Genomic DNA, 21,113 nt, shown 5'->3' on the forward strand with positions numbered 1-21,113 from the left:
AGCTTACTGTCGGGCTGGCGTTTTGTAATGGCATATTTCAAGTACATGCAATTTTCTGTCATGTAAGCTCATAACTCCTTTGATAGCATCTCCTCTGATGTAATCCAGCTTCTCTCTACAACTCAACAGCTGTTTGACTACCCTTCTGCTCAACACATAGCACTGCATTCTTCCCCAGCCATGTTTAAATCCTGTGTTCTCTAGCTTCTACTGACAGAGGAGTGTTAAACGATTAAGCCTCGTCCCGGAAGGTAGTACGGAGCCTGGGACAACTGTGAGCGCATATGAATCTATTCCAGAAAGCATTGCCTCTTGCTCTGGCTGAAGGCAGCCTTTGAGTGGCCTGCATCTTTTCTTCTCTGAGAACTAAAGAATTGCCTTTTCTTATACTCCACAGGAGTATGTGCACCCCCTGCTATCCTTTTTCCCCCTCCTTATTCCAGCACCTGTACAAAGGCAAAGTTAGGCTAGCACATATTTTAAAACAACACGAAAAGTAAACACATAGTTCAGTGTACACTAAAATGATCTTAATTATAACCTGAGAGATTCTTGCTTTCAAACCCAATGACATATTGAATTAGCCCCTTTCTTATCTCCATGCAAGTGGTTATCTCAGCAGAACAAAGTCAGCTATTGTTCCAATAGTGATTACTAGTATTTTGAGTTTATAAGCAAATGACTATACATACAAAATTGAGAACTGGTTTCTGGTAAGAAGCTTTCATTAGATTTAGGAAATGCTCACGTATATGTATTTAATGCTGTTACTCCTTCTCCAATGGCAGCAGACTTTGTATCAACAAGAAGTTTCAGATTTAGACACAAGAAAAAAGTACCTTTATTTATATATATGTATACACACACACAAGAAGAAAGGATATTTTGGTGTGAGGAATTATGTCAGTTCTGGCAGAGGTTGCTACTTCTTTGACCAATATGGTCACTCTTTTTTTGTTGTTGATTTAAATACACCCTTGATTTTATTTAAGACTCGACTCTACCCACTAAAATCTGCACTTCCCAGCCTCCCTTAAAGCAGAATGTGGCAATAAGACCAAGTTTGGGGCAATTTTATGGAAAGGGAAAACTCCTTAAGATGGTCATGGCCCCTCCCCAACCTTCCTTCTTTCTAAAGCATGGATTGTGGATGAGGTGATTTGAATTTAAGAAGCCATCTTGAACCAGTAAGTGATGGAAGACACATAGTAGAACGATGTAGCAAAAACTATCAAAGAAGCCAAAATCTTGGTAACTAGAAACCACCATATCAGTATGGAATTGCCCACCACCGAACTTTTTTTCAATGAAAGATAATTAATCTTTTACATATTTTGTTTGTCTATTACTTGGGGATTACCTATTATGTACATTGATGGAGCCCTGCTAACACAGTGGGTTACGTGTTGGGCTGTTACCATAAGGTCAGCAGTTTGAAACCACCAACTACTCCACAGGAACAAGCTGAGGTTTCCTATTCCAGTGCAGAGTTAACATCTCAGAAACCCACAGGGGGTCAATTTTACCCTGTCCTTTTGAGTCACTGTGAGGCATAATCAACTTGATGGCAGTGATTTGGGGTTTTGAGTTGTTCTATAAATCTAAATCTAATACTAAATAATACAATTAGCATGCATTATTTCATGAATTGTATGATCTGTTTTCTTAAATTTTCAAGTTCAGTTTGCAAGCCCTTAGAGTCCTACTAATCCTGCAGGATTCCACAGGGTATCTTATTAACCTTATTTTGTTCCAGGATACCTAATGATAAATGATACAATTTTTGCAACATGGGGACAGTGTAGCTAGAGTATCATTTCAGAATTGCAAAATAAATAATGTGGAAACTGTGAGAGCCAGAACTTTTTATTGCAGCCTTGCAATTTTCTGCCTTTGACAGTTGCCTGCCTTACTACCTTTTTATCACTCTCTATTAGTGGACATATTTGGGTTTTTCTTCTCTGACACGTTCCTGCTGTATGTAAGTTCTGACTTTCACAGATTTTAGTGTGAGCTATAAAATGAAAACCTGGAGAGAGAAAAAAGAAATATTGTATCTTGCTAAATTAGCCAAGTCATTTTTAAAATGTGTATTTTAGGTCTTGCAAGACATTCCTGCATATCTTAAAACTAGTCCCAGGAGAAAATTTCCAGTAATGAGATTATTTTGTAGGGTTTTTTTTACATCTCATTTCCTGGGGATTCATGCTTCTGGTCTCTGTTTTTAAACAGAGAACAAAGGCTTTGCTATCAACCTCTTACCAACAGTGTGCTTCTGCAACTCCGTCAGTACATCTCTAAACTCGAAAGGCGCAATGTTCTCCTTGTTATTCCAGCTCTTTGTCATTGTTTAGCAGCCTCACAGAATTCTCCCTCCAAACACAAGCAGTTCTTGCTTATTAAAAATGTCTTTTAAATGGATAGACTATGCACAGAGGCAGAATATTATCTCCTGACAACATTTATAGCAAAATTATTGTGTAGACCATGTGTGGAAATGTGAACATATGCAGCTCACTAGAGAATTTAACTCCACAGGTCTGTCAGTCCAGGCCCATCACAAAAAGTCTATTTTTGTGTAAAATGAATACTGTCGGACCCTCCCACACCTAGCAGGTTATGCTTGGTCAATTCAAGAAGTATGCTTACGGACTGCAGCATCCAGTTAGCCAGCTATGAGAGCCAAAACACGTATGTTATACTTTTTTTTAATTACTCATAGAAATAGAAGATTAACTCGAGTCTAGGTAAAGGTATGCTAAATGAAAAACTGCAGTCAGCATTCAATAAAGATGCAATGGAATCTCTCAATTGTGAGGAATGAAACAAACCATGAATGGAAATATTTTGACGTGATGTAAATTGCTGGCTATTCAAGACAATGATGGTAGATTTTTTCCGTGTTTAGATCCACTGACATGCGCCCACTGTGCCTTTTCTTATATTTTGTCATTCTATCTCTGACAGCTTGAAAATGGGCTCGTCGTTTCCTTAGGATTAGGCCAGACTTTCTTAAAAATAACATGCAAGCTCAGCCTGGACAAGCCCCACGTATCTCCCTAGCCACCGTCACATCCATCCTCTGCCAGACCTCTGCTCACACAGGTTGTATTTTCTTTCCAGTGATGCCTGGAGATTAAGCTGCCCTTCCCTCAGGATAGCGCAGCAAGGCAGAGATTAGTTCTACCTGGCTCATCACCATATTTGCAGAGCCATGTAAATTCGCAAGTTTTGGCTGAATTTTAAAAAGTTCTGAAAATTTGTCAGAATATTCATCTAAAATAAATCTACAAACTAATTTGATTTTTAATGTAGTGTGATTATTAGAAATTGTTTTATGAGAGTAGTTGTGTGCCTAGACCTATGCCACTCTTATAGCTGATGTCCAGTAAGTACTTTCTAAATTTAAAAAGCAAGCTAATAAAATAATACTAAAGGAATGAGTCGACTTACATTTCTGAAAGGATGTCCCATAGCAGATTGGTATAGCAAGGTGCCCATTAAAAAAGTCTGGTGACATTGACTCCCATCTAGTGACGAGTTTACTGTATACTAGCATGGGGCTAAGCATCATTTATGAGAAGACTTCAAAACTTATGGAAAAATTGAATAAAAATATAATGGGCATTTTCCATGAACGTCATGATATTCCAATTAAGTATGCAATTGTTTCCATTATACAGATGAGAAAACTGAGGTTCAGAGTTCAAATGCCAAGCCAAAGATGCTATCAGGAGCTCTGGTGGCATAGTGGTTACATTTGGGGCTGCTACCCACAAGTTCAGCAGTTCAAAACCACAAGTCACTCCTTGGAGTAAGATAAGGCTTTCTACTCCTGTGAAGAGTTACAGTCTTAGAAAAGCACAGGGGCAGCTCTACCCTGTCCTATAAGGTCGAACTGGAACAAGTTTAGTGAAATGAACTCACATATACTGAAGAATTTACTGTATGCCAGGCATTGAGCTTAGTAATTTATAGCCATCTTATATGAAAAGGCTTCCCAAAATGATTGGAAATGGAATTAAGATATAATGGACTTTTTCCATGCACTTCGTAATATTTTGATTAAGTGTATAATTGTTTCCAACATACAGATGGGAAACCCGAGGTTCAGAGTTTAAATACCAAGTCAGAGCTTATATTATTCATGAGTGGTGTGAAGATCTGGACTTCAATTCCTCTGACCTGGGTTTCACTGTCAAAGATTACCTGTTTCTCCACTCATCTTTTAGGAACTTACCCAGCACAGGAACACAGCAAAAGCTCTGAGAAAGCCTATACTAAGACAGTATTAGACTAAAGAATTCTTCTTTCTCACAGATCAAGTCTTTCACAGAATTCACTAGTCTAGGAGCTCTGGGAGTGTAGTGGTCACCCATTGGGCTGCATTCCACATGATTGGCAGCTTAAAACCAACAGCAGCTCCTTGGGAGAAAGACTGGGCTTTCTACTCCCATAAACAGTTACGGTCCTAGAAACACACCGGGGGTCGCTATGAGTCAACATGGACTGGATGTCAGTGAGTTGGGTCTGGGTTTGGGCAGTTTCCAAAGTGGGCTGTGTACATTCCCATGAGGTACTGAGAGAAAATATTTCCTCTCCTTTTTTACGTCAATCTTTCTTACATCTGTTTTTATTTTTATTCTTATGATGGGATGTTATTATGTAGCAGAGTTTTTAAATAAATAACATGTGAAGCATGATCAATAATTTAACAACCAGTTTGCTGCCTAATGACCATTTTAAGTATTAAAAAAGATATAGCTAAAGGTAGTTTATTATTTCATAAAATTAATACTTAAATAAGAACAAAAAAAGAGGAACATAAACTAGATTATAAGAGTTTTAAAATGCTTATGAAAAATATTCAATAATACCTGAGCAAAAAAAATAAAACTGGTTTTTAAATATTTTTCTATTGCTTCTCGATTAGTGTCCATCTTGTCACTGTAAGAGTGGGGTCCCATTTCTTTAGAGGAAGGTCAAATAGATCATTGTCATTGTGTGTATAGATTAGAAACAGTTAGGCAACTTCTCTGACCATATGTTCCTCTTTGAAATTCCTCTTTCCACTTCACTGAACTTACAGCAATTGTTCTGACCATTGTGTTGGCTCTTGGCACACTCAGGAACTGCATCATTCATTCATCATCTGAGTGAACTTGGAGTGTGACACTAAGCTGAAATTAATAACAACAGCGTGTCACCCTATGATTATTTGGCCCTTTCTCTCTTATATGATTGTCTACTGACGTACAGGTGCAAGGGAATTCAAATGCAATATTTCATCAAAAGTATAAGAAATTTTATGAAATGAATGCATAAATTATAAGCATAGTTCTATCTAGTTTTCTATACCTGTGGGTGGGATGAGTATGATTGCACGTGCTTAGGATACACTGTTGCACAGATGAGCGTTAAAAAGGAGTAAGATATGTAAATTTGTGATTTCCACTTGGGGCACAGACCCACCCAGCCTCCCACTTTCGAGAGAACCCTGACTACAAGTGTCATTTTTACAACTGATCTGCGGAACTCAACAAAAAATGAAACATCAGGTCTGCCCAACTTCTGCAAACTGGCTGAATCCCGCCACTGGGCATGATCAACTAAGTTTAGAGACCACTGAGCTAGATAATTCCCCTTCAGGCATAGTCAGAGATTTGTATTCATTTCACTGATTTCATAAAACTAAATTTACAGAAATTTATTTCAAGTTGTTTGCAATGTATGGAAAATTATATAGGTTTATGTAATATATAAACTTCATGAAAAATACAATGAATAGAAAATGGGATTTTTCCACAAACTTTTTGTAGCCCATCTTAGAAATATAATTTATTATGTAATTCCAATTGGTTGTTTTTATTAATAGATAATTTTATTGGGAGCTCTTATGACTGTTATAACAATCCATACATCAATTGTTTTTTGTTTTGTTTTGTTTTATGATTTCTCTTTTGTTTTATTTTTTAAATCATTTTATTGGGGGCTCATACCACTCTTATCACAATACATACATACATCCATTGTGTCAAGCACATTTGTACATTTATTGCCCTCTCATCATTCTCAAAACAATTACTTTCTACTTGAACCCTTGGTATCAGCTCCTCATTTTTCCCTTCCCTCCTCCACCTTCCCTCCCCACTGATAATTTATAAATCATTATTTTTCCATGTCTTACACTGACTGCCATCTCCCTTCACCAACTTTTCTGTTGTCCATCCCCAGGGAGGGGGTTATATGTAGATCCTTTGATCAATTCACCCTTTCTACCCCACCTTCCCTCCACCCTCCAGGTATTGCCATTCTCACCCCTGGTCCTGAAGGGATCATCCTTCCTGGATTCCCCATGTTTCCAGTTCCTATCTGTACCAGTGTACATCCTCTGGTCTAGCCCTGTTTGTAAGGTAGAATTGGGAGCATGATAGTGGGGGGAGGAAGCATCTAAGAACTAGAGGAAAGTTGTGTGTTTCATCGTTGCTACACTGCGCCCTGACTGGCTGTATTACTAAAGGGAACAATAAGCGGCTTTTTTCAAAAGCTGCTTGTTCTTGGTTTTAAAGTACTTTAAATTACTTCATCACCCGATTTCACACTAACTGAACTATGGGAAAGATTTCAGGAATACTGTGGAGGCAGGAGGATATTGACTATAGCTTCGCCCACGCCAACAGCAATCTCATGGTAGAAAGTCCTGGATTACACATGAATGTATGGTATGGCCATCTTATGGACTGTCATTTGGGGAAGACTTTCCCAAGCATGAAGAACCAGAGCAGGCAATAGAAACCAAACTTGACCCATGGTTACCAGGGGTGATGGTTAGTTGATTAGAATCAACTAACTCTAATCTCTGTCTCTGTCTTCATCCGGCCATCTTTCCTGTGTGTCTATTTTGGGTGATTTCCTTTTCTTATAAGACTACTAATAATATTCCATTGTAGAGTTGTGTTAACTAATTATATCTGCAAATACTGTTTATTTTTTTTATAAAATCACATTCATAGGCATTAGGCGTTAAAACTTGAACATATCTTTGAAGGGGACAAGAATCCACCCAAAACGATGAGTACACTCCAAATAGAGAATGTCATTAATTTTGTTTCTGTTAATTTGGACTTATCATCAGGTACAATAAAAGGACATCATGCTTGGTAAGGTAGATGGTCAGCGACTAAGAGGAAGAATTTCAATGAGTGGGATTGGCACAGTGACTGCAGCAACGGCTCAGCGATAGCACCACCTGTAAGGATGGTGCCATGTTTTCTTCTGTTGGATATGGGGTTGCTAGGAGGGAGAAAAGACTCCATGTCACTTAGCAACAACACCCAACAAATAAGCAATGTCTTGGAGCAAAAGAAATGTTTAGAAAGTGGGTTGATGATGTCACATTGGACAATCAAAAGAATTTAATTCGTAACCCAATGTCTATGATTAATAACATGGCTGCTGAAGTCTGTGATTCCTACCATTATATAATTGGTGACACAAAATTTAAATTGGAGGAAGAAACAAGAGAAAGAGAATCTCCCACCTCAAATCAATGATACGTTATAATCAAGCCCCGACTTTTCTTATACATTAGGGTTATTCATTGTATCCAACATCCACCTGCTCCCCAAATGCTGGATATTCCTTATGCCTACCTTAGTCTTATAGAGAAATAAAGGATAAATCCAAAGACATCCCTGTCATTATCTAGGTAGATGGCTAAACATGCATATTGTTGACAGTCCTAAATGATCACACCATGATTCCAATTTGGTTCTAATGATAGTCTTATAAACCCCAAATCCGAATATGACTTTCAAAATGAAACTTTAAATACCCACTATCAAAAGTAAGGTTTGTGTCTCAAATTTTATACATTGCTGAATGTTGTCAATCATTCCTGAAGGGATATTTATGTCCTTAGTTTTCCGACAGTGTGATTTGTAGAGATTAATAGCAATGACTTCTTGTTCATTCCAGGAGTTTGGGGAAAATTTGAAGAGCATTCAATAATAACTGGCAAAAGCTTACATATCAATATGTCTTGGTTTGGTTTGGTTTTATTTCACTTATTGCCGAACAAATGATACATATTTAGTAAATAGAAAAATGAATGGATAATAGAAATTTTTTTAATGGGTGTGTTTTTTCATGTCCCTTATTCTCATGATAGAGCAAAGGTCCTGAATCAGGTATTTGCTGTAGTGAATTAGCTCCTCCAGCCCTGGTGCTCTACAGAGGTCAATTACAGTAGGGTATTGTAGATGTGTTCCTTTGACTGCAGAGGTAATGCAACTCTTTGAAAGTCAGCATTTTACTGCCCACTTTGTCTTATATTCATGAATAAACTTCTAGCAGGGAACATTCCGTTTTTTCCAGAGGGCAGATCTAAATATTGCACCTAATCATTCAGTCTCAAAAATGACATTTTGCTATTCTCATTGCCAATCTAAATGGGCCAAGGGTATTTTTCAATCTCATCTTTTTTTGTTCCTGGGCATTAAACCAACTTGAAATTGTTAAAGTGAGACTCTTCTTCCCTGAGTCTTGATGCTCTGGAGAAAGAAAAGCTGTCATCAGAGTGAGTGGCTGATAATGCTGCTTGTTGGAGTGTGTCCCTGTCACTATCCAGGTAGATGGCTTTGCATACACCTTGTTGACAGGAAATGCCAAAGGGGATGTTCCTTCAGGAGTATCGTCGTGGCTGCACTGCGAAGTGAGTCCCCTCAGTGCTTGTCGGGGTTGCTATCTCTAGCATGATGGACTTATATCTCCTGAGATAGCTGTATCCAGTGCGTTTTTTAAGTTTGACTGTGTACTATCAAATATGTGAAAAAAAAATATGTACTTCAACGGTCTGTTTGTTTGCAGATTGTAAATCCCTGTGTGAACTTGCTTGATTCTCACCTCTATTGTTTCTCTGCCCTCTAGACTTATTATAATGAACAAACCAGATTTTTATCTACAGAAATGTAGTCCTAGATCAGTATAATAAAAGGAGACTAGGCAGTCTCTATAACCATTTTCTCCCACATTTTACAATATTTAGGAAAGTACACAATTTCCTAATTTTGTAACTGAAAGACTCAAGGTGCATCTCTGCCAATATCCAACAGCTATTTTGGTTCTTCAACACGTGCCCCACTGGAACACAAGAATACCGGAGCACCTGTATAATACACAAAGGCCTGAAAAGTTATGGGTGTATTAAGCAAAGCATAATTATAACTCATAAAAAAATCCCCTTGGCAAAAAGCTTTTTTCAAGAGCAGCAAGTTTTTAAAAGCAAACTCAGAAATGGTTATATCTTAAAAATGGTACTGAGTAAAATTTAAGACATGTTACTCAAAGTTGTCGAGTAAAATTTAAGACATGTTACTCAACGCTGTCTTTGATATCGAGAGTAAAAGGACAATACTTCTTTATTATTATTTTCATCCTTCCATTCTCTAGAAGGGTGGTGTTAACAGTTACAGCTGAGTCAACTTTTTATCTCTTAAACATCTGTGTGCTTAGAATTAATGAACATCATCATGTAAGCAATATCAAACAGATATAGTTTTATTAACTAACAAATCTTCATATCACTTTACAGCTGATTAAACTGAAGTCAGAAGATTAGACTATTAGTGTTGTACAGTGGAAAGCCTTTTAACTGTAGTCAACAGGATCAAATCCAGGACCAGCATCTAAAACAACTATCTGTCTGACCTTGAGCAAATCATTCGTGTCTTTGCATTCCATTGGCTTCACCAGGTAGGAGCGAATTGGAGGATGTGATCCATTGATTCAATTTTATGATTTCCATTCCAGACCCACAGATTTCCAATAGGGAACAAGCCAAGAGTTACCTACAAAGCTACAGCTTTATTTTGTGTCTCCTTCCCTACAAGTGATTACAGTTCATTATTAAAATAAATTAATCACAGCCCTGGGCTACAGCTTGGAGAGTGAGGCGCATCGGGTTAGAACACACGGGAGAAACACAAAGGGATGGAGAGGGAGGAGAGGACATCCTGGCCCACCAAGCCCCAAAATCGATGTTCCTACTCAGAGCAGACAATGCACAGGGAGGACCATAGAGCCGACCCCACCACAGACATGGCATCCCTCACTGAACCATGTCGCTGGGGGAAACAGCACTGGAGACACGGTGCAGGAATAGTGCACAGTCTGGCCCCATCACGCTGGGGCGAGGCTCTGAGGGCATGCAGCAGAGCAGCAGGGGGAGCAGAGTGATGAAATCCCTGGGGTATACCAAAAATAGACTTTAGAGATAAAGTGTGGCACTCCATCAGCCTCAACTGGAAAATACTCATAAAGGCCAACAAACAGACCTTGAACTATTTATAGGCTTTTCCATTTTTGTCAGTGACTCCTTTTGTTATTGTTATTTTGTTCTTGCTTTATGCTGTTGTTATTGTTTTGTTGGCTTTGACTTCCTTTGTTGTTTTATTCGGCTTTGCCTGGTTTTTGCGCTTATTAATGTATCTGCATGTCTATCTAGATAAGATAGATGGGATAAATAATTCAGAGATGAAAAGAATGGGACCAATGGTTCTGGGGGATATAAGAAAAGGGTAGGTGGGATAAGGAAAAGGGGAGTGGGGGACTAACCCAGGGACAAAGGAACAAGTGAACTAAAATCAATGGAAGGAAGGTCATAGAATGCCTAGTGGGGCTTAATCAAGGGCAATGTAGCAGCAATGAATTACTAAACCCAAATGAAGGCCGAATATGATGGTGGGATAAGAGGGAAGTAAAAAGGAAATAAAGGAAAGAACCAGGAGGCAAAGCGCATTTATAGAAGCCTAAATACAGGCATGTACAAATATAACAAGAGGGGAATAGAACTATGTACTCATATCTATATGTTAAACATTAGGTTGCAGATGGACATTGGGCCTCAACTCAAGTACTCCCTTAACACAAGAACACTTTGTTCTAATAACCTGGCTTGCTGTGATGCTCACCTTCCCAACATGCTTGCTGAAGATAAAATGGTTGCATAAGCAAATGTGGTGAAGAAAGCTGATGGTGCCCGGCTATCAAAGGCTATAGCATCTGGAGTGTTAAAGGTTTGAAGATAAACAAGCAGCCATCTAGCTAAGAAGCAACAAAGCCCGCATTGAAGAAGCATACCTGCCTGTGTGATGATGGGGTGTCGATGGGATCAGGTATCAGGCATCTAAGACCCAGAATAAAATCATACCCAATGTGGAAGGGGGGCATGGAGTGGAGATGCAATGCCCATCTGTACACAATTGGACATCCCCTCACAGATGGATCACAGAGAAGAGATGAGCCAATCAGGGTACAGTATAGCACCAATGAAACACACAACTTTCCTCTAGTCTTTGGTGCTTCCTTCCCCCACTATCATGACCTCGATTCTACCCTAAGAATCCGATTAGACCAGAGCATACACACTGTTACAGTTAAGAGCCCACAACACAGGGAATCCAGCATAGACAAACCCCTCAGGGCCAACAAGGAAAGTAGAAATACTGGGAGGAGTAGGGGAGGGTGGGGGGAGAAAGAGGGAATCAATCACAAGGATCACCTAGAACCCCCTCCCAGAAAAATGAATAATGGAAAAGTGGGTGAGGGGTGACAGAGGACAATGCAAGATAAGGAAAAAATAATCTATATCTTATCAAGGGTTCATGAGGGAGGGAGGGTGGGGAAGGAGGGGGGAGAAATGGGGGGCTGATGTTAGGAGCTCAAGTGGGAAGAGAGTGCTTTGAAAATGATGATGGCGGCATATGTGCAAAGGTGCCTGACACACTGGATGAATGTATGGATTGTGATAACAGATGTAAGAGCCCCCAGTGGCGACTCTACAGCTGCTCCTCCGAGGTTCCACGCAGCCAAGCCTCAGTCTCTCTGGCCTCAGGTTGCCACGTGTGCAGTGCCTCGAGGGTGCCTGTGTTCAGTTACTGTAACCCCTGAAACTGCTTCTGTCCTTTATAAAAAACCCACTTGGATCGCGCTTCAGGGAAATCAAGACTCAAGGAAAAAATTAATTCCATGAATTAGTGAACTATTTGAACCATAGCCTCCTGTAATCTGAGGTTAGAAAAAACATAGATGGCACTTAGCTACTACTATTGTTCATTCTGAATGGAATTGTGATAGAAGGTCCTGGGAAAAAATGGGAGAAAATGTGGAATAGATTTAAAATGATAAAAGACAATATCTAGTATATAGTTTTCAGTGAAAACTCTCGATATTATGATCCTGAAGATCATCTTTCATCCAAACAACAGACAGACCTATAAAGTGAGCAATAACACCCCTTTGGAATGTGCTTCTTAACAATCAACCACACATGATGATAAAGAACATTTGTTCAAAACCAAATTTGGAAGGCAGGGGAGGGGTGGAAAAGATGAGTGAATGGAAATGGGGAGTACAGGAATAAAGTAGGAAAAGTGCTGTTACATTGAGGGAGTTGCAACTAATATCATAATACAAACCTGAAGCCAAAACCACTGTTATCTATTTAACTCTAACTCAGAATGGCCTGGTAGGATAGAGTGGAACTGTTCCATGAATTGTCAAGACCATAAATCGTACTTTTGACCAAGTTTTGATCCAGCCTTGAGTGACCCAGACTGAGTGCTATCCTTTCAAGGTGCACAGCATCCTTCATAGGCTGCACCAGAGTGATCAAATTTGGAAACCCCACTGGTAGCACTAGACATTTCCTTAAGCATCCCTGTGGCAGATTAAAGGAACTGAAATACTCAAGGCTGAACTGTCCCAGAGCGAGAAGAAGCAGGTGGCTATTATCCCAAGGTTATGGATTTGCCTAAGAGTTGGCAACTTAAGACTTCCATGTATTTTCTGCTTTCATACTCTCTTTGCTCTACTATTTTATGTCTTACCAGCAGCCACAGCGCTGCCTTCGTAAATGAGCATTACTGAGAGTTCTGCCCTGACCCTGACCCTTTTGGTTTGTGTAAAGCATCCAGGCACTTCAATCAACAGCCACTCTTTTAGTCTAAAAATCAGCCCTATACACTACTCTTTCCCTTTCACAACGATACCTTAAATTCTGTACTATTGATAAATAAATGCTACTATCAATAGTATTACCATATGCCAAGTGGTATTGATTTATAATATTCTCATATAAAATGATAATGATGTCTCTAAAGTGGACAAGCATAAGCCATAGATATATAATAGATTTTGAGCTCAACCTTAATCATTAACCCTATTCTAATTGTAAGTAATTCTCATGACATGATCCTATTTGATACCTGCCTGAATGAAGAGATCATTGAGCATAGGGGTGGAAAATGTGGAAAGGAAACTAGATGGTACCCAGCTACCAGAAAGAATAGTGTCTAGGGTTTTAGAGGCTTATCTTAAAACAAGCAGCCATGTAATGAAGTGTCAACCAAGTCCACACAGAAGAAACACGGCATCCTTGTGATCCAAGGAATAGAAATAATAATAAATTCCAAGACCAGAGGAGGGAATTGTGAGAGCTTAAAAACTGGGCACCCCATTTGTAGAAGGCTATAGATGACAGTGAAAGCCCAAAATCCATTTGTGAGATTCCCATGTGGCTTAAGGCTCCAGTAAATCTACTCTATTGACCAGGGATGGGAAGAGCCTTGCCATCAGACCAGTGAGTTGGGAAGTAGAGGCATGCAGACATAATTAGGTTAAAGTGTAGTTGCTAATGAGTTTGTCTCACTACTGATTACCCACCTGTACAAAGTAAAACTGATTTCGCTAGAGTGTTTCCAGGTTGTGATCCTTCTGAAACAGATGCCAGGCTTGTCTTCTGAAGTGCCTCTAGTGGATTTAAGCTACTAACTCTGGTCTCTTCACGGCTATGTCCGGGGACTAGAAGGCAGATCCAAGTTCAATGAAATCCTTGACAACTCCATTTTCTCCATTTGTTAAGATGGTGCTTATTAGTTAAGCTGTGAAGATTTTCATTATGTTTAAATGCAATCCATGTTTAAGCCTTTGCTCTCCATCAGTAAGCGCTTTAAGTCCTTTTTCTCTTGCAGCAAGCAAAACTGTGTCATCTGCATATCATAGGTTGTTAATACCTCTTCATGTAATGTCATGTGTGTCTTCAGATAGTCCAGTCTCTCAAATTATTTGCTCAACATACAGATGGAATAAGTATGAAAGGCTTAAAAATTCATGGAAAATTTTAATTAAAAGTCGCCTCGTACAGTGAAAGAATGCATCATTGGCATACATCTTTTCTGATTTTAAATCATTCCATATCCCTGGCTTCTATTAGAATGACTGCCTTTTGGTCTATGGACAAGTTCTACCTGCACACAATTAAGTGTTCGGGAATTCCCATTCCTCACAATATTATCCATAATTTGTTCAATTCCACACAACTGAATTCCTGTGCATAGCCAATAAAAAAACACATAGATAAACATCTCTCTGGTATTCTCTGCTTCTCCCCTCCCCCCGTCCCATGTTAGCCCTCTTTCCACCTCCTCTTTTGAATCCAGCTTGATTTTTTGAGTTCCCAGTTGATTGAGTTCCTAGTTGGAGGTAGAAAGCCAAACGGGAAGAATACATTCCACGTTTTTTCATGTTGAAAAAATTAATATTTGATTTGCACTGTTGAAGGATTCTATGAAGAAAGTGGAGGATGATGCTGGAAGCATTACAAGGAGCTGGAGGGACTGCACAGTCACCGTACTGAAAGAGATGGGTTGGCATTCTGCCTTTTTAAGAGGTAGCATACAATCAAGAGCTGTTCATATCGAAGGAATAAGTTCAAGTTGCACGAGGGCATTGGCAAAAACAAAGCTACAGTAATTACTGAACATATCATTAATATCAGTAACTCCCACGTTATGTTGAATCACTTTTCTTTGAAATGTGCATGAATGTCTTTCTCAGTCTGTTAGCCAAATTTCTTAATATGAACAAGTGAGAATTTCCAACACTATATCAACTTGTTGAACCATTTCAATTGGTATTCTATCAATTTCTGTAGCTTACTAACTCCAAGTTTTCCCACATTTCATTTTCATACCTGTCTTTCAAGCTACCCATGAAAATCTGTCCAACTCTTTGCTTCGCCATTTCTTCCTTTTACTTTAGCTGTTCTGTGCACAAGTGTTCGAGGCCCTTCTGACAACTTTCTGGTCTTACCTTTCTCACCTGTCTTTTTTATGTCCTTTACTTTATTTATATATGTCCTTGATGTCATCTACTATTTGTCTGGTCTCTGGCCAGTAGCTGTCGTGCATCAAATGGATTCTTCTATGGCCTCTAAATTCAGGTGAGTTATACTCAAGGTCATATTTTGGCTCTGTGTATGGTATATTAGTGACCTGTTCTACAGTCAGCGCCTGGGCTTGTTCTGACTAGGAATATTGAGTTGTTCCTCAGTGTCTTTCCACAGATGTAGTCTATGTGATTCCTGCCTCTTCTTTCCAACAAGATCCGTGTGTATAGAGTTCATTTATCTTATTGAAAACTTGGTATTTACAAGGAATCCATCCTACAAAATTATATCATTGAACCACATAAGCATTTCTATCACAAGTCCATATTTTCCAACTGCTAATCCTTCTTTGTTTCTGACTTTTGCACTCCTACACCAGTCGTTATCTGGTCCCCTCATATGGTGAGAAAACACATCACTCACACACTTGCTCTGATTTTAAATCACTCAATATCCCTTTGATTGCATCTTTGATCAGTTTCAGACTTCATTAACAAGCAAACAAAACCCCCTCAAACTCACTGCCATTGAGTCCATTCTAACTCACAGTGACCCTATAGGACAGTGTAGAACTATCCCCTGTGGGTTTCTGAGATTGAAATTCCTTATGGGAGTCTCTCATTCTCACTCACTCATTGCCAGTGAGTCGATGCTAACCCACAGTGACACCACCTCCCCCTCCAAGTTTCTTAGACTGTAAGTGTTTACTGGAGTAGAAATCTAATCTTTGTCCCTCGGAGTAGTTGGTGGTTTCAAAGTGCTGACCTTGAGGATCATAACCCAAGGAGTAACCACTACGCCACCAAGGCTCCTTTATTGGAGGGCAAAGCCTCATCTCTACCATTTATGGCTTGTGTGTAAATTTGAATGTCTTGAACAGTTAAAACCTTGTCAGTTGATCCTCTCTCTGATGCACATTAGCCTTGATCTGGTTTTCAACATTTTCTGTATTTTGTTTTGTTTTTTGTTTGCTCATATTATGGTTTATCTCAGATGTGATATGTCATTGGGGTCGTCCTCTTGCATTTTTATATGTTTTTCTATTTTTTCAGTACATGAAACCCAGGTTTGATGAATCTATATGGACAGCAAGTAGGATGAGGTTTCTGGGAGGTACCATTGGGGGACAGGGTGGGGGTGCTAAAAGGGAGCTGTTGTCAAGGAGTCCAGGAAGAAAAGGAATGTTTGGAAACTGATTGTGGCAGCAACTGTACAACACTGCTTGATGTGATGGAGCTATGGAAGAGTATGATACCAGTATTGATTCCCATGGGGACTGTTCGACTTTATCCAATAGGATGGCTGTAAATTGGAATCAACTCGGTGGCAGTGAATGTAGGAGTTGGAGTTCTCAAAAGTAGATTTCAGTGAACATAAGGCGGGGTGGGGGGAACCAATGAACTTGAGGATAGGTCAATAGGGATCATGCCATCCACAGAATCATGAAATAAAGACTAAAGATGATTGAGTGTAGCTTCAGAGAATGCAGAACATCATTGCATGCACCAATGAACTTACAGTGGGAGTACTTGAAGGAGCAGAAAGAGCTAAAGGAGCTGAAATGTATTTACAGAAATATTGGCTGAACACTGCTCACACAGTAAAGAAACTTCCCTCTTATTTTGTCAACGAGGCTAGTCTAGACATATGTTTACTACCTCAGCCTCATAATATGCTACCTGAAAAATACACAGAGAATTTATTTCCTATAGTGACAGAAGTATCTGCTCAATGGGTTCCAAGGAACACAACTCACTACCATTGAGTTGATGCTGACTCATAGAGACCCTGGAGGGCAAGGTAGAACTGCCCTTGTGAGTTTCCAACCTGTAATTGTTTATAAGAGTTGGAAGCCCGGTCTTTCTCCCACAAAACAGCTGGTGGTTTCGAACTTCAGACCAAGTAACCACTATGACAATTTGACAACTACACTTAACCAGGAGGCTCCAGAAGGAAGCAGAGAGTAGGAAAGTAGGAAACCAAACACCACTGGTAACTATTAAAGGAGCCTTTGGCAACAGAATCACCCAATGAGATTGTCATTTGTTTTCTTAACTCCTGCTTCATTGGACATTGATTATGGAACCAATCCTTTACATTTTTTTTTCAAAATGTACTTTTTATTTGTTATTCTCATACATATTCTTTTTTTAATTTTTCTAGGGGCTCATAAAACTCTTATAACAATCCATACATACATCAATTGTGTAAACACATTTGTACATTCAATGCCCTCATCATTCTCAAAACATTTGCTCTCCACCTAAGACCCTGGCATCACATCCTCATTTTTCCCCTCCCTCCCCGCTCCACCCTCCCTCATGAACCCTTGATAATTTATAAATTATTATTTTGTCCTATCTTGCCCTGTCCGATATCTCCCTTCACCCACTTTTTTTGTTGTTCTTCCCCCAGGGAGGAGATCACATGTAGATCCTTGTCATTGGTTTCCCCTTTCCAACACACCCTCCCTCAGCCCTCCCAGTATTGCCACTCACCCCACTGGTCCTGAAGGGTTCATCCACCCTAGATTACATGTGTTTCTGGTTCCTATCTGTACCAGTTACATCCTCTAGTCTAGCCAGACTTCCAAGGGAGAATTGGGATCATGATAGTTGGGGGAAAGGGAGAAAGCATTTAGGAACTAGAGGAAAGTTGTATTTTTCATCATTGCTACCTCGCAATCCTATCTGGCTCGTCACCTCCCCGAGATCCCACTGCTAGGGGATATACAGTGGCCTACAAATAGGGTTTGGGTCTCCACTCCGCACTCCCCCCTCATTCACTATGGTAAGATTTTTTTTTTATTCTGATGATGCCTGATACCGCATCCTTCAACACCTCATGATCACACAGGCTGGTGTGCATCTTCCATGTGGGATTTATTGCTTCTGAGCTAGATGACCGCTTGTTTACCCTCAAGCTTTTAAGACCCCAGATGCTATATCTTTTGATAACTGGGCACCATCAGCTTCTTTGCCACATTGGCTATTCACTCGCTTTGTCTTCAGCAGTCGTGGCGGGAAGGTGAGCATCATAGAATGCCGAAATAGAAGAAAGTATTCTTGCATTGAGGGAGTACTTGAGTGGAGGCCCAATGTCCTTCTGCTACAATAATACTAAACCTATAAATATATGCACATAGATCTATTTCCCCATTCATATATAAATATATTTGCAGATATACATGTCTTTATCTAGACCTCTATAAATGCCCTTTGCCTCCCAGCTCTTTCCTCTATTTTCCTTGACTTTTCTCCAGTCCCACTATCATACTCAGTCCCCACCAGGGTTTCAGCAATGCCTCTGTTACATTACCCTTGATCATGTCCTACCAGGACTCCCACACCCTCCTCACTACCAATTTGGATCACTTGTTTTTCTCTTGTCCCTGGGTTTGTTAGCACCATTTCCTTCCCCTTCCCCACCACATCCCCCTCTCCCATGTCCCCCTGGAACTGTCGGTCCTGTTATTTTCTCCTCCAGATTGTTCATCCACCTATTTTATTTAAACAGACCTGCGGAGATAATAACATGCATAAAAACAAGACAGAGCAAAACCAAGCAACAATGTATAACAAAACAATGACAAAGCAAAACACAGCAAAAAAGAAAAACTTGTTGTTAGTTCAAGGATTGTTTGTTGGCATTTAGGAGTGTTTTCCAGTCCAGTCTGTTGGGCACCACTCCCTGGCCCCAATGTCCACTTTCAGCATTCCCTGGGGACCTCGCCACTCCATTTTCTTGATGTTCTGTTGCACCTTAGTGTTTTGCCTGGGTGTGGGAGGATGCAAATCCCACACTGTGTCACCAGTATTGTCTCCTGTAGGGTTATGGGTCAGTGAGGGGCGTCATGTCTCATAGTGGGGCTGACCATGTGGTCCTCTCTGTGGACTGGCTGCTATAATTGGGGTCATCGTCCTCAAGTCCTGGTGGGCCAGAATGTGCTCCACTCTCTCTTCCTCCCCCTTCATCAGCACCCTTGTGCTACAGTAAGAGATGTCCCTCCCCCAGAGCTGCAGATTCAATGCCTTCTTTTGAAATAAGTTCTTCTGGGGGGAGGGGCAGGTGTCCACTTAGTAGCTGGGATTGGGGCTGGCCCCCAAGACCTCTCCACTGGTTCCCTATTCCATGCTGGCATGTTGCTTTCACATCTTGGAGCACTGGGTTGAAGTCTGGATTGAAGTCTGGTCCCTCTTTCCCTGTGGAGATATAAACAATACCCTCCCCTTGGGTGGATTGCCATTCCCACCACTGGTCCTGAAGGGGTTATCTGTCCTGGATTCCCTGTGTTTCCAGTTCCTATCTGTATCAATGTACATTCTCTGGTCTAGTCAGATTTGTAAGGGAGAATTGGTATCATGATAGTGTGGGGGAGGAAGTATTTAAGAACTAGAGGAAAGTTGTATGTTTCATCGTTGCTTCCCTGCACTCTCCCTGCTTCATCTCCTCCCCAAAACCCTTCAGTAAGGGGTGTCCAGTTGGCTACCACTGGGCTTTGTGTCTCCAGTCTGCACTCACCCACATTTTCAATGATATGTTTTTTTGTTCCTTGATGCTTGATACCTGATCCCTTCGACAGCTGGTGGTCACACAGGCTAGTGTTTTTCTTCCATGTGGGTTTTGTTTTGTTGCTTCTGAGCTAGATGGCCTCTTGTTTATCTTCAAACCTTTAAGTTTAGACTATAATCTTTACCAGCACTGATCAGCAGGTCTTCCTCCCATATGGCTGCTGATGGTCTTGAACCACTAACCTTTTAGTTAGTAGTTGCCATAATTAGGTGACTTTAACAAACAGAATTTTATTTTCTCATAATTTAGTAGGTTGGTGGTCCAAAATTCATAGTGCTGGTTCTAAGAGAAAGTTTTAATTCCATCAGCTCTGGAGGAAGAGCCTAGTCTTTGAAAATGCTCAGACGGAAGCCCTGTCTGCCTGCTCTGACTTCCCTAGTGCCCCAAAACAGGGCTCAGACCTGCCTCCACCCTCCATCTTTCTTTATCAGTGGTGACACCAATGATTTCTCCCATGGCACTCGACTTCTCTGCTGGGTCCAACAACTCGTTGCAGTGGTCGCACCAAAATCCCAGACAATGCTCACAATTAAGGGGATTTAGTAGGAAAGTCAACAAGTTACCACCAGGCAGGATCAGTAAACAGTAAGAATATAATCATTGCTCTACAGCCACAACCCTTCTCAGCCAGCAGCCAAGTCTCTTCCCAGTCCCCAGCCCCTCAGCCATGTGGTCCCTTAACACCAGCTTCCCTGGACCAGGCAACCGGTCTGTCACACTGCCTCCCAGCCCCATAGGCTCAGCCCTGCTCCTCCATTTTGCCTCATTGTTTCCTTGCCTAGAGAGCTCTCTGGTCTCCACCTGGCTCCTGGACTCTGCCCGTCAGTCTACACCCCACAGTCTCTGTGCCTCTGGCCTCAGTCTCCGCCGCTTCAGACAGAGATCCAGAGCGTGTGCGTCTTCTGATGGTCCTGTTAGTTCTCTTTCTTTCCCCCAGGATGACTCACCCTTGTAGCCTGGGAGTGGTAACTGAAATGAAACCTGGCCAATGTCCCTGCTCAGTGTTATACTTTTCAACCTTATAGCGGGGGAGGGGGGCCATCTAAAAGGCTGGTTTTACTGTTCTGAGTCTCTGAGTGACCTGACCATCCCAAATTCTCATTTTGCCCCCTACTTGTTGTTGCATGTCTTAGAGGTATACAATGCCCTATTCGCATAGGCTCATCCAGTCATTTGGAGGCATCACAGAGACGTGATAGAAGAGACATATTAACATATTCCACCTTACATCTTCTGAGCTTCTGCTGGGCTTGGCATAGGCTCTTCCCCTCTCTGCTTACCCAGTCTCTGCTTGCATTTAGTGTCTTTTATAGCC

Source organism: Tenrec ecaudatus, chromosome 7, assembly GCF_050624435.1.
Source record: "Tenrec ecaudatus isolate mTenEca1 chromosome 7, mTenEca1.hap1, whole genome shotgun sequence".
Lineage (NCBI taxonomy): Eukaryota > Metazoa > Chordata > Mammalia > Afrosoricida > Tenrecidae > Tenrec > Tenrec ecaudatus.